The sequence below is a fragment of the Uranotaenia lowii genome, chromosome 3, assembly GCF_029784155.1.
Source record: "Uranotaenia lowii strain MFRU-FL chromosome 3, ASM2978415v1, whole genome shotgun sequence".
Taxonomy (NCBI): Eukaryota; Metazoa; Arthropoda; class Insecta; order Diptera; family Culicidae; genus Uranotaenia; species Uranotaenia lowii.
The window spans coordinates 138,143,778-138,157,320 of record NC_073693.1 but is presented as its reverse complement, the minus strand read 5'-3'; the positions used below and the strand labels follow the sequence as shown (position 1 = coordinate 138,157,320).

The following is a 13,543-nucleotide window of genomic DNA, read 5'->3' as shown; positions in this document are numbered from 1 at the left end:
AAGGGGAACACATGAACATTGCGTAAGGCTTATCAATAGAACGTTGATAATGATCTATTTCAGAATTGGTTGATTGACAACTGGAATAGAAAATGTACATACCAAGTTAGGTTTCAGCTGGCTGACTGATGGCGTTTACGTTTGCTTTCTTTCGCATTAGCTGCTGCTGTAGTATCTGGGTGAAGTGATTATATGTGTACGGGTGTAGTAAAATGGGCGGCCCCGATTTCCGTTGCAATTGCAGCAACAACAGGAGGTATCGATTTCTGTCAATGATAGGGGAAAAAGATAACATCAGCGCAAAGCTCTAGCGTACAGAGTTGAGTTTGATTCATAGAAACGATACATATAAGAACAGAATGCAGAAAGGACGGAATTTTTCGACTTGAAACCATTGATGATGATAGAAAGAACGAAATACGTTCTCTATTTGATTTGCCAGATGAAAAGAGATTATGAGGGCAAATGCAGTTTAGAATTGTTACAGAATCAATGAAAAGAATAACAGTTGTTGTACCATGTATTCGATTTTAATGGATTTTTGAACACAAGTCTGAATTCAGCGAATTTCTGCTTATCCGATGTATACATTGCTTATGAACCGATAAGACAATACTAATAAGGCTGTGTCGATAGAAACAAATACCGTGGATAATTTTAAGATCAATATTTTGATATTCAAACCTTTTGGTTTATTCCTCCCGGGATGCATTTAATAACTGATCTCTTTTCTTCGACTCACTGAAGAATGTGTACAAACTCCAAACAAACATCTCTAAAATCGAGTTAAACTAGTCTGCATAATCTCATAAGTCGGCTTGTTTTTAAACAGATCTCCTTGAAAGCAAGAGTTCAGTTAACACTAAATTTGGACCAGAATTAAAAATTTTGTACTGAACTATCATTATTCATCATGATTGTCAGCATTTGAAAACAACATCAGATTTAATTAAAATTTAGAATTATAACAAAAAAATAAGTCCAGGATCTAAATTCAGATAAAGTTATCGGTAATCTCAATTGCATTAACAATTCGGACGTAGTTCACATTCTTTTGAAACATTTTTGTAATTGTTAAAATTGTTTCAATACGATTTTGTCTAATTCTATCTAACATTGTTCATTATTATATTGTGATTGGTCACGAGATGAATGAATGAATGAAGAAAAAATATAAAAAATTCCAAATCTGTCAAAAAGCTGTTTTCCAAAAGCTTAATATATTTTTTTCAAATTTTTTACATGAAAAAAAGCTCAAAATAGAGTAAATGTCTAGAACCACTTTCTTCTAAGCTAAAAGAACTAGAATGAGGAACCCTTTGTCAGATTCACAATTCAGAATTCGACAATCAATCATGAAATTAAACATAATAAGTATTTGTAATGGGGATAATCCTGTTTTCCCAAACGTGAATCTGAAGGCTTTCAGATCCATGTGGTTCTTTTCAAGCATACATTTGATACATATTTTGTAAGATTTTCCTCTCTACCCAGATGGAATTTGATTCCACATTTGTTTATGTGGACTATTTGTTTGATTGTTTTATAAATTAATTCTAATATTTGAGTGAAGAGGATCCCATCTTGTAAGTTTCTCAACAGCTAACCTTATACTGAACCTACTCCTGTGCCCTTTGGAATGAATTTAAATTAAGGTTGCCAGAATTGTTTCAGCTATTTTTTTTTCTAAAAATTTGGAAAAATCCGGGCAATTTATTTCAAGATTGTCGACCAAAAATCCGGACAATATCCAGGCGAATTTTGTCAAAACCCGGAAATTACTCAACAAAGAGCAAGATAAAAAAAAAACTGAAAAAAATTATTTTCTTCGAAACTTGTCCAAAAAGTTTCATTTTGGACACATAAATAAAAAAGGTTATTCAACACAATTTGTTTTTTTTGTTTGGTTTGGCAAATAAGTGAACACATCCGGACAAAATTCAGGCTTTTTTCAATGATTTCTGCATTAAATCCGGATTATACCAGGCCATCTACAATAACATTTTGTAGATTACATATTACAACTTTTTTAATTGAATTCACGTTTTGGCATATTTATTCAGGACAGGAAATAAACTTCTTTCTACATTCTGGAATTAAATATTGGGTACAGTTTCGTTCGACCATTCGGAAATATTTTTATTTTTTTTTCGCTCGCAGTGTTTGTGCTGCACTTAGAATCAAAACTCAAAAGTTTTAAACTGAATATCTTCAAAACTTCAAAACTTTATTCTACCAAATTAAACACAATACTTCAATTAACTCAGAATTTGGCCCAGTGATTCCAGATACATATATACAATGTCGAATTTTTAATGTTTTCTGGTTAAGATTTTTTCGCGGTCCTTAGTGTGTTAATATGTTTTAGTTTACAATGAACCTCCTTTATTCTGTTCTTAATTTGGAATGTTTGCATCTAGAGCATGGGTGGTCAACATTTTCAACAGGCGGGCTAAATTTTAGAAATGAGATTTGCTCGCGGACCAAACAATTTATTTTTCTTTAAAATTCAAGGAAAACAAAAAAAAAACAGATTTTTGAATGCGTTTGGAAAAATTTAAAACTTTTGCAAATGCTTGGTTTAAGATTCATCTTGGTAAGTAATTTTTGTTTTAAGCATTTAAAAAAATTCTTTGTCATTTAATTAGGAATTATTCTAAAACTACACGCAGAGAAAACTAGGCTTTCGGAACAAAACAAAACTGATTTTGATTCAAAACACTCAATTTTTTTTAAAATCAAACTCCTGTTTTATTTGAAACAAAGAGTTTTGTTTTTGATGCAAAAAAAATATTTTCTTAGGAAGCCATGACTTTTTGGTGACACAGGCGTTTTTCTTTTCTCCCATCAACAATTTTGGTGAATTTAAGTTTAACTAAGAATTTAAGAAAAACTAATGGAACATGTTCGAATAAGTGGCCGGTGGAAGTTGCCGAAGTGGTTCCTGGTTTATTTAAGAATACTAGGGGAGAGTCATGAGCGAGTGTGAGACATTCTGATAATACAGGGGTGAGCAAAGCGCGGCCCGCGGGCCGCATGTGGCCCGCGAGACCCTTTTGTGCGGCCCGCGAAGCTTTTTTCAAATTTTTATGCCTTAACTTTTTTTTACGATGGTCTGTTAGGAAATTTATATGCCTTGATCAAATATGCACTTATCTGCATTTGCCCTACAATCATTCAAAATTCGCTTGTTCACTTTTTGCTTTTTTCAAGCATTTATTATTTTCTGTTCAAAGCATGAATGCAATATTCTACATATATTTGCACAACGTTATATTGGAGTTTTTTTTTCTTTACTCGGGGTACATTTTTCCTAATTATTCAACTCCTAACGCTTTGAAAAACAAAATCCAAGTGAGTCGAAAAAGCAGCAAAATATCGGAAGCTCACATGATCAAAGGAATTTCGAAGTCCGTTAGTGCAGTCATTATTTTCGTTCCAAGCGTAAAGTTGTATGATAAAAATTACGCTCAGCAGAAATTTTGCTTAAATTATTCTATCAAATTCGGCAAAAGGCTTGTTCTGTTGCTGGAAAGAAATTGAAATTAAAACCTTGGGAAATATTTTTTTTATTTCTGAATATTGAAGAAAATTTCAAAAGTTTAGTAATAAAGTTTGGGTGAACGTATTTAGATTTTTTTATCAATAAGAATCAGCCGGCATCAAAGCTACCGACAAAAAATATTAGTTCTTGATAAATGCAATAGATATCTGAAATTCTGTGATTCGACCTAAAAGGTCTTTGATGATTATCTGTGATGTTGTTTTTTTTCCGAAATATGATATAAAATTAATAACAAACATCGATAAATTGAGTAACGTCACTTATGATTCGCATTCCACATTACCAAAGTCGTAATATAGCTTTAGAAATCCTACCCCAATGATATCTAAATAAAGTTAACAATTATAAAAAGGAAGGTAGTTTTGAAGATAGTTGCTTAAAATATTTAAAGATGAACATTTTTCTGTGACTTCGACGACCTTGCTCAACATCCCAATGAAATGATCCAAGCAGAACATGAATTTAAAAATCTAGTTTTCAACGAAATAAAATCTAGGTTTTAAGGACACGTTTGAATTGTGAAAAAAAAATCACAGAAAGTCAAGTAGCGATTCAACGACCAACGCTTCAAATGTAAATTTTTCACACTCTTACTTATCACTGTGGTAAGTTCCTGAAGATATTTGAATGAAAGTGATGACGAATAGTACCATCGATTTCAACAAGAATGTTGTAAGAATGAATGTTCGCCAAGAAGTGTTATTAAAAAATTGAAGGAATTAGAAAATTACTAAGATTTAGTGATGTACCTTTTCAATACCGGGTATTTATAAAGTCGTGTTGAATTTCTGTGTTTAAACATGTGAATTCGTTTCATCTTTCCGTTCTAAGATTTGACTCGCCAAATATTTGTAGTTATAAAAAATGACGTGAAGCTCTGCTAATTATAAAAAAAATGTTGTTTTAAGTGCGGCCCGCCGACAAGATTGCAAATTTGAATTGGCCCGTGGGTTCAAAAGGTTGCTCACCCCTGAGATAATATATTTCAGATGCTGTAGAGCTTTTTTTATCCTGGCTAGATATGCGCAAGATTAGGCAGTAAAAGCAAATTTGATTCCTAATGCAGAAAATTCCACCAAGTGTTAGGTAGTTCCAAATATAAAGATATGTGCACAAATACAGTGAAACTGTAAATCAATGTTCAAAAAGTGTTTGGTTTTAGATTAATATCCAAGTGCTTCTTCTAGGGAAATATTGTTTATTATCAGGGTAACCAGCGAGTTTCCATTTTCAAATTCCCGGGTTTTCCCGGTTTTCCGATTGACACTTTATGATCCTCCCAGTTTTAAATTCCCAAATGAATATGTTTATCAGGGTTTTTATTTAACCAAAATAAGAATATTTTTAAACATAAGCGTATATATGTGAGAGGACTTAAAATTCTAGCTATTCAAACATCAAATTCGAAGGTTATTTAGATAACAATGTTGTTTGTTGGGATTTCTATAGAAAATACTTTAAGCGGCTTTGAATGCAAAGAAGTAGGAAAATAATTGAGGCCCTTAGGATCGAATGGATGAGGTGTCAAAATGATCAATTCTGAGTTAAGTAAATATACCAATCGATTCTTCATATCTAAATTTATATCTGGTGCAACTCATTTTTTTTTTATTTTGTCAACACTTTTCGATTGAATGAGAACGATGATGTTACAATTAAAATTTAGTTTATCGCAAACTGAATTTGACTACCAGAGCTCAGGTTTCTAAATTCTGAAATTTGAAATATAACCATTAACGATGGATTTCGGGTGAATTACGGATCCAAACTCAAATCAATTGATTGATATTCTAATTTGAATTTTTTTCTTAGCAATTTTGAAAACAGAATCCGCTGTATTTTATTCCTCTGAAGTATTCTGAAATTTTGTATCGATTCTCGTTTTAAATGCCGAGTAAGGTTTTTAATTGCATAATTATAATTTATTAGTGCCTGAGATCTGGGTGCTTGATTTTAGACTTGCCATTTTAAAATATTGCGGATCAAATACATGATATCTCGATATTTCGCTCGCCGCAAGTGTGCTACACTTAGAAGCATAAGTTCTCTATTTTATCAACTTTCTTCGATAAAACTGAACATAACACTTGCCGTTACTCAAAGCAGTGAAATTTGTGGAATTTGGTTCAATGACTTGACTAATGACAATGACTAATAATTTAGATATAGAGTGCCGAATTTCGGTGGCTAAGACCAAGCCCACCAATGGTTGCTAAACCTCGAATCGAGTACATTCAGCAACATATCTATCAACCCATCATCGCACCAACAGTCGCTAACTTGATTTGAGAAATAGCATTCGAGCAATAGGTTGTTACAAGATGCGTTTATGTAGCAACCCGGTAGCAACGCAGCCGGTCGTCGCCTTCAGAAAATAAACAAACACAAATACCAACCTTGATGGTAACAATGGGTGCGAAAATCAGTAAATAGATAAAAACGCAACCAATCAAACCATCTAAAATACCGACCAAAATAGGAACGCCCGGTGGGCTTGGTCTAAGGTGTTAATAATTCAGGTTGCCAAAGTTTATTATGTGTTTATGTGAAATAATATTCAGACTTTCTGTGATCAAACCCGAAAATTCTGCGATGGTTTTCTGTGATGCTTTTTCCATTAATTTTAATTGAAAAGCCATGACAAATTGGTTGTTTTCTACAGTTCACTTAAAACTCAAAAAAATCCAAAATCAAAAGCAATCTTTCCGGATACGAATGCCAAAAAGTTGGTAAAATGTCCTAAATAAAAAAATATCTATCTTATTACATTTTATCCTATGAAAAGATAGGAATCCAACATTTTTATTGACATGAAATTTTTAAATTTTAGATTAAAAATGAGCAAAATTTAAAATTGAACTCAGTGAATTCTGTGATAACTTAATAAAATCATTTTTTTTAAAATAATTTTTGACATGTAATACAAACCAGAAAATTTTGATTCAATTAGAGTTTTTTTTTAAACTTGAAGTATGGTTTTATGATAAAAATGTGTACTGATTATTGTGAGTTTTGATAAAATGTTCCATTCATAACCCCAATTACAAACAGTCAAAATTAAAAAAATTCATAAAAAAAATTCTCAAAATATTTTTGAACAGTACCACTTTTGAGCACTAAAATGTATGCCCTGAGCTCAAAAATCAAGATTTTTCATATCCGACAATTCCGTATTTTTCAACATTTCTCCGATGGAATTTAGATTTTATACCGCTTTTGAGAAAAAAATTATGAGACCAATGAACTTTAGAGTGAGGTTTATTTAGGGGGAAAATGATCCATAAATAATTTTCCCGGTTTTGATCTGAAATTTTCGGGTTTTCCAGGTTTTCCCGGTCCCATTTTCAATTTCCGGTTTTTTCCCTGTTTCCCGGTTTTCCCGGTTCGCTGGCCACCCTATTATTATTCATGGGTTTGTTTGGAATACTAGACGCGAAGAGCTCGGCAGTCTGCTTTGATTGCCGTAAATGATCCAAAATTTAATGTGCTTCTCGGGGTTGTGAATTTTTTTCGGGGGATTACGCCATGATTTGGGGAGAGTATGATGTTGGATTTGTACTTCTGTGACTATCCCGATCAATTTAAATTGTGTCCTTAGGAGAACAACAGAAGGTTTGATTAATTATTGGAGACACGCAAAGATAAGTATCCCTCGGAAATTTCAATTATCAGATTTGCAATTTATTTTTTTTTTGTACCGATGGTTAGTGTTTGGATTTTTTGGGAGTATTCTTGATTATGACTACTTTACGAGTTCTGTGTTTAATGACTGATATGAATTATTTTATCAAAGCTCAAATTTTCCTCATAGATTCCACAAAATCTTTTGAAAAAGTAATTTTCAAAACATTTTGTGGCTCTACTAAATTTGTTTTTTTTTTGTTTTTTCAATGTTTCTTTTCAAGAGCGAGCAAAGGGCCTACACCCAAGGTCGCAAGAGGACCAGAAATGATGGCGCACAAAAATCCAAAACATTCATTTCTAAGAAATGTCAAATACAGATGAATTGCTTATTTCAAAAAAGAATATTAACCAAATACAGCACTACTACCAATTCATAAGATGAATAATTATATGCAGCTAAGTTTTGGATTTCTGTGCAGAAATACCTCATTTCCATACACAGAAGGATGAAATCCTTAGGAGCACAATCAATTTTAGCATATGCGCTCCAAACTAAAATATTTTAAACATTTTATAATCACAGAAACGTATGGTACTGTTGTCCACGTTTTTTCCTCCCTTGGTTCCAGTTGTCTCTGTGTCCAATACTGCACAGTGGGCCTGGCCTAGTTAAGATGAGTAGTAAATGTACTTTTACTACTCACCGGGATGCTGACAAGATCTGGCTGTGTATGTATCATAAACATAAGCATAAGCATGATTCAAAAAAATATTTTTTCAAAGAAATAAATAATTCTTTGAACTAAATATTTTTGAACTTCGATTTTAAACAAATTTTTTGATTCTAAATAAATGGTTTAGTTGCTTATTCATTTTGAAATTTTTTAACCAAAGAAAAATGTTTTCAACTTAAAGAAATGATTTCTTTAAACGAAATTTTCAACCTTCGTTCCACAATATATTTTGATTTGACTTTGCTTGACGAACAGGAAAAATCGAATCAAGTTCGGCTAGTCGTGTGAAAGTGTGGATTAATGAGGAGGGTTCAGTATGAAGTATGGTAAGTGCATGATAATTAAAAAGATTATATTAAAGATTTTCTACAAGTTAATTCAAGTCCCTGGATGCCTCAACCGAGGTGAAAGGTGCACAAGATGACACCGCTCCAAATTCCGCGATCAGGATGACGAAAAATAGGATCGGATGATTCGATTATAGTGCACCAATTTGTGATCCAGTGGTTCATTTGTGAAATAAATTTGTGGAATAAATGGAAAATGGTTCAATGATTAAATGTTTTTAAATCTAAACCTAAACTACATTATGCCAGAAGAAAATAACTTGAAATCAAATGAAACGGTTTTTTGTATCAAAGCGTTCAAATTTTGAATCAAAGATTTATCTAAAGAAAAATTCTTTGAAACAAAGGAAAATACATTTGTAAATTGTTACTTCCGGATCGCAGTAACAATGAAAGCTAGTTTTTAAATTCGTAACGTTTCCTTCTATTTGTTCGTTCGAAGCTCTACCGGGACACGTTTTAAATTCCTACGATATTGATAACAATTATAATAGGGAAATTCAAAATTATGATTCGTTTGCTTACGTTTAGTGAACTTTCTACCGTATTCTTCAGCCTCGATTTCAGCTCTTCGTTTCCGCTAGTCCCTACACCTTAAATTGACCTAGGTTAGAGATATCACTAAATTTTCTCTATGAATTTCTCACCTTTGTTCGAGTTTGGTTCAATCTGGCGATCCGGAATCGAAAAACGCTTTGCTTCGTGGTATTGTAACCTAAATTAAACGGTCGCACATTAGGAACCATCACTTTTCATGTCTAAGTACAAGCATATCTGGGTTCAATTTTCCTGCGCAGTTTCACTTCGCACCCTTTCGTACTATTAAGTACTTGCTAATGCCCGGATTAAGATAGTTTAGGAGTTAGAATCTGCGTTACGCTATTCAAATTTCATTTCAGGCCTACCTTAGCATGTAAATTTAGGGTAAGTATTTGAATTCTACAAAAAACCACTGTGCACTAATAAGCTTTAGTTTCTTTCGGATCACCAAACGCTACTACTTGCATTGAAATTCCACAATCTATGTTTGTTTACAATTCAACTCGCTTTTATTTTCCCGCCTAGACTCCTGAACTCACTTCTCACCTACATTCGAACGTTCGAGTGCGTTCAATGGCACCTTTGGTATCGAAAGTCAGTTCAGTGACAGCATTTGAACCAAAGAAATGTGTATTTATCCCTAAATCAAAGGGAATTTTCTATTGTTTTTGTTGCACTTTCCTTTGAAATAAAAAATCTTTTTTCTGCGTGTAATTGAAATATTGCTTTCGAGCTGCTAAAAATAATAAACAAATAATTAAAATCTCAATATGCATGCTGAATTAAATTTATCCAATTATATCTCAAATTTTCATTATTCCTCCAGTAAATGTCACAAACACTATGGTTCTTTACGCGGTATTAAATCCGCCGAAAACGTATAGGACTTGGAATACGGTCGCTCAAAAAACGTGTTGATTCGATTGAAATGGAGCGGAATGGATGTTTAAAATAAAAATTTAAAAAAAACACTGCTGAATGGAATTGTTGAAAAATGATGCAACTCATAAGCGCACGGCATTCAAATGTTCAATTGCTTTAGTTATGCAATAAATAATACAGTACCGTGAATTTGTCGAAAATAAAAAAAAGCGAATACAAGAATTTTTTTTAGCCTTAATTGATTAGTTATAAAGTCCTGAGCAGTGTATAGGGTTTGTATCGATCAGTTTTAATCATTTTATGTATTTAAAGAAGTTTACCTTACACAAAGAATCCTCTTTAGTTTATAATACTCTTCCTCATAGCAATCTCAAAGCCAAAGCCTATAAAATATCAATTAAATAGTGTTAAACTCATTAAAGTGTATCCTTGAGTGAGTTTATCTTTTATACAAATATTTGTGAATTTGAACAACTCAGAATATTAAAACGAGCACACACAGAAGAGATCTAAATTCTACTTAAGACTAAAGCGTACATCTTTCAAGGATATAATGGATAGCATTTTACTAATGCTAATACCACCAACCCACAGAAAGAGTACTATGTATGACGTGACCGAGACTCGATATCATGACCTCTGGCTTAGAAGACTTGAACGCTATCCTTTAGGCCACGGTCGGCGGCTAAAATCATATTGAAGTCGTATTATCTCGGAATAAGTTTTTGCCTTCAAAAGCCACACATAATCTTTTATCGATAATCCCCTTTACCATATTTTTCAGAAAAAAAATTTTGGAGTCACTATCTGTCACTATCGCATATTCAAGCCTAGGCAAATAGAATTTTATTTTTATCAACAAAAATATTGAGTATCGTACTAACATTCCTTCCTTTTATCCCCATTTACTGCGCTGTTCTTAATCATTTAATAAAGGAGAGCATCGGTTTATTACATTGAGAATGTACTGCTAATCCCAAGCAATTTTTTTTTTGATTTAGTACAAAGTGGATGGCCTCGATTAATCACGGAGTAGCAACCGTGGAACTTGTTCTGCTTAGACACGCCAGCGATTCAAAATGTTAAAAATGAGAAGAAAAAATATTTTGAAAACAGAGACATTAGAATTCATTTTCAAATAAACCGTTTAGAAAGCATTTCGAGTTTAAGGTGGATATGAGAAGTCAATCAAGCTAAGCTTCATCAGCAAAATTTTCGTTGAGATAAACGAAATCTCCTTTCAAGAATGATTAACCAAGCACAAATAACGCATGGCACATCACCCACTCTACACGTAGTTTGACGTCGTATGAAGCAATTGATTAGTTTTTTCTCAATAAAAAATTAAACAAAACAAGATTATACGTGCTCCTTTACTGTAAGATTAAAAGGCAATGCATGATCGACATTTTTTTTAAATAAATTACAGAATTACGATGCAAGTCAATTAGGTTTTCTTTTCTTATAAAATGCATAAAAAATTGATCGAAAAAATCCAACAGGTTTAAGTCAAAAACTTTTCCGTATTCTAGCCATCCTGCTAATCAATTAATCTGAACAAGTCGGAAACCACCGTCAATGCTTTTCGTATCTTGATCTGCATTTGTGGGTCAGTTGCCTAACTAAGATATAGAGCATTCGTTTATTTTAAATCGTTCCACTATTCACCTACCCAAGGACATGAATCCTCTAATTGCACCAGAACTTAAGACCCAACGAAAAATACTGGGTTATTTTGAAGTAAATACTACGAAAATATCTTTAGGAGTTCGAATCGGCAGAAGAAATGAAGAAAAAGTAGATTTCTGTATAGAAAAGCGGCAACAAAATTTAATAAATGGTGTTAGGCTGAAAAGGCGATTGTTGGAATATGGTATTTAATTAAAATGAAATGAATTTCATTGTCTGAAAATTTGAAAACGATCGGTCAACTAATTCATTTTCAACAGCGTTTTCCCGTGATGCATAAGTCCAGACAGGCATTACTTCCGCTGATGTTCTGTAAATTCATCAATTCAATTTTTTGTATGAATCAAATAATGCATTATTGATTCAGTTGGCCGCTACGAATTCCTATATTTTTTCAAAACTGAGTCACTGCTATTAACTTTAGTCTTGGTAGGTGCGGTATTGCAAAATGGGTTAGCCTAGGCGTAGCTGTTTCTTAGAAAAAAAAAAATTGATTCAAATATAAGAGTAAAATATCGCGAGCGTCAAACAAATTTGGATCTTTCTGGTGGCTAATTTAAAATATCTATTCAGAAATTTCCTGGACTTCAGATCAATTCAAAGCAGTTATTAAAATAGGTCCAGATATCTTATTTGACAGATTGGTAAGAATAAATATTCAAAATTTTCAAACTTATCTGGGTCTCGGTTTCTGGTTATATTAGGCTTGCCAGATACTTTCAGAAAAAAGCGGGACATTTCACGAAAAAAAGCGAGACACAGCCGAAAAAAGCGGGGCATTCGTAAATTCTTAAAATAAGCTTAGTTGTATAGCCAAACCTATACGTATATTGTCAAGGCAGTTAAAATTTGAAGTTTTGGCGCTGGTGATTGGCAACTTTGGCAACCAGCGACGATGAAAAATGTCATATCAATTCAGCAAACACCTCGGCAACCCTTTCTTTTGTTTGGTTCCGACATTTGAAAAATGTTTGATAGATGTCTGGTCAACATAAAATTTCGCTAGTAAATGTAGCCGGTGCACAGTGGTCTTATTCTCTAATAACCTGGCAAAAGGTATGATTTCAACATTTTTGGCTCTGAAACTTGCTATAATTGTTCAATAAACATGACTTCATTGAAAATAACTTATGATTTTCATATATACAAAAAAAATTGTTTTTCCCAATATTTCCGTATAAAACATGATAGTTTTTGATAGCCTAATAAGTGGATCCCAGTATTGAAATTTTCTAACAGCTTCCTGAGAAATGCCGCATATCCTAGAAAGGATAAATGAAGCTAAAATCAAATTCAAACTTAACACAAATTAAATGTTATCAAATCAGATTTGTATAAATTCTAGATGTAGTGCTGAACACCTCATAAATTTTTCATTGACTTTATTTTTTTACAAGGTAATATAGAAATTTTATGTTAGATAAGAATTTAAAAAAAATCGCAAACTTTTATCAAAATTTTGAAATCTATATATATAAAACAGGGAGAGAGACAGACCATACAGAAATGTGCGAACACGCAAAACTCTTCAGTGGAGCATCCGATTTGCATGCGATTTTTTTTGTTGTGTTCGTCTTCACGCGAAGAATAACACAACGGAGAGATAATTTCGAAAATGTTTTTGTGGAAATTGAAAATTAATTTTTAGTTTTCATTCGTATCAAATAAAGGTCATGGCACCCAATTTCCATTTTTTTCCATTCGAATCACCCAGAGTAGGAAGGCGCCAAAAGCAATCAAGGCTTACTAATGTTCATCCATCTCTCTATAGGCAGTTTTGGCGCCCATTTTCGTTGCAAGTGTACTTTTCACGTGGCAACAGTAAAATGGATACTTGGATGTATGGGGTGAAAAAAAAGAACGCAATAAGCCGGCATGGAGTATACCTATTTTCACAAATTGTCATTTTTGCTTCAGCATCAAGGCAACTTTAACATTTTTTAAGCTAATTAACCCAAAGCTAGCCGGATTGCCCGGTTTTACCTGGACTTGACCGGGTAATTGATAAAACAAAATTTAAAGGGCCCGGTCAAGTCGTCCAGCCCGGTTGTCCGGATTTTGATAAATAAAACCCGAATTTTCCGGATTTAGTCATTTCATTTGCCAAATAAAAAAAATCTCTTATTAAGTTAATTTCTTTTTAATTTTGCGTACTAAAACGA

At 32.9% G+C, this 13,543-nt stretch overlaps 1 protein-coding gene across 13 annotated transcripts in view; it reads right to left on the bottom strand.

Moving 5' to 3' along the window:
- The window catches only part of LOC129750880 (DE-cadherin), a 44,342-nt gene that overhangs the window by 15,545 nt on the left and 15,254 nt on the right, over positions 1 to 13,543 (bottom strand). For all 13 annotated transcript variants that reach the window (XM_055746011.1, XM_055746015.1, XM_055746019.1 and 10 more), the window contains one exon: positions 103 to 266. The gene's annotated coding sequence lies outside the window, so the exon portion shown is untranslated. The remainder of the gene's footprint in view (positions 1 to 102; positions 267 to 13,543) is intronic.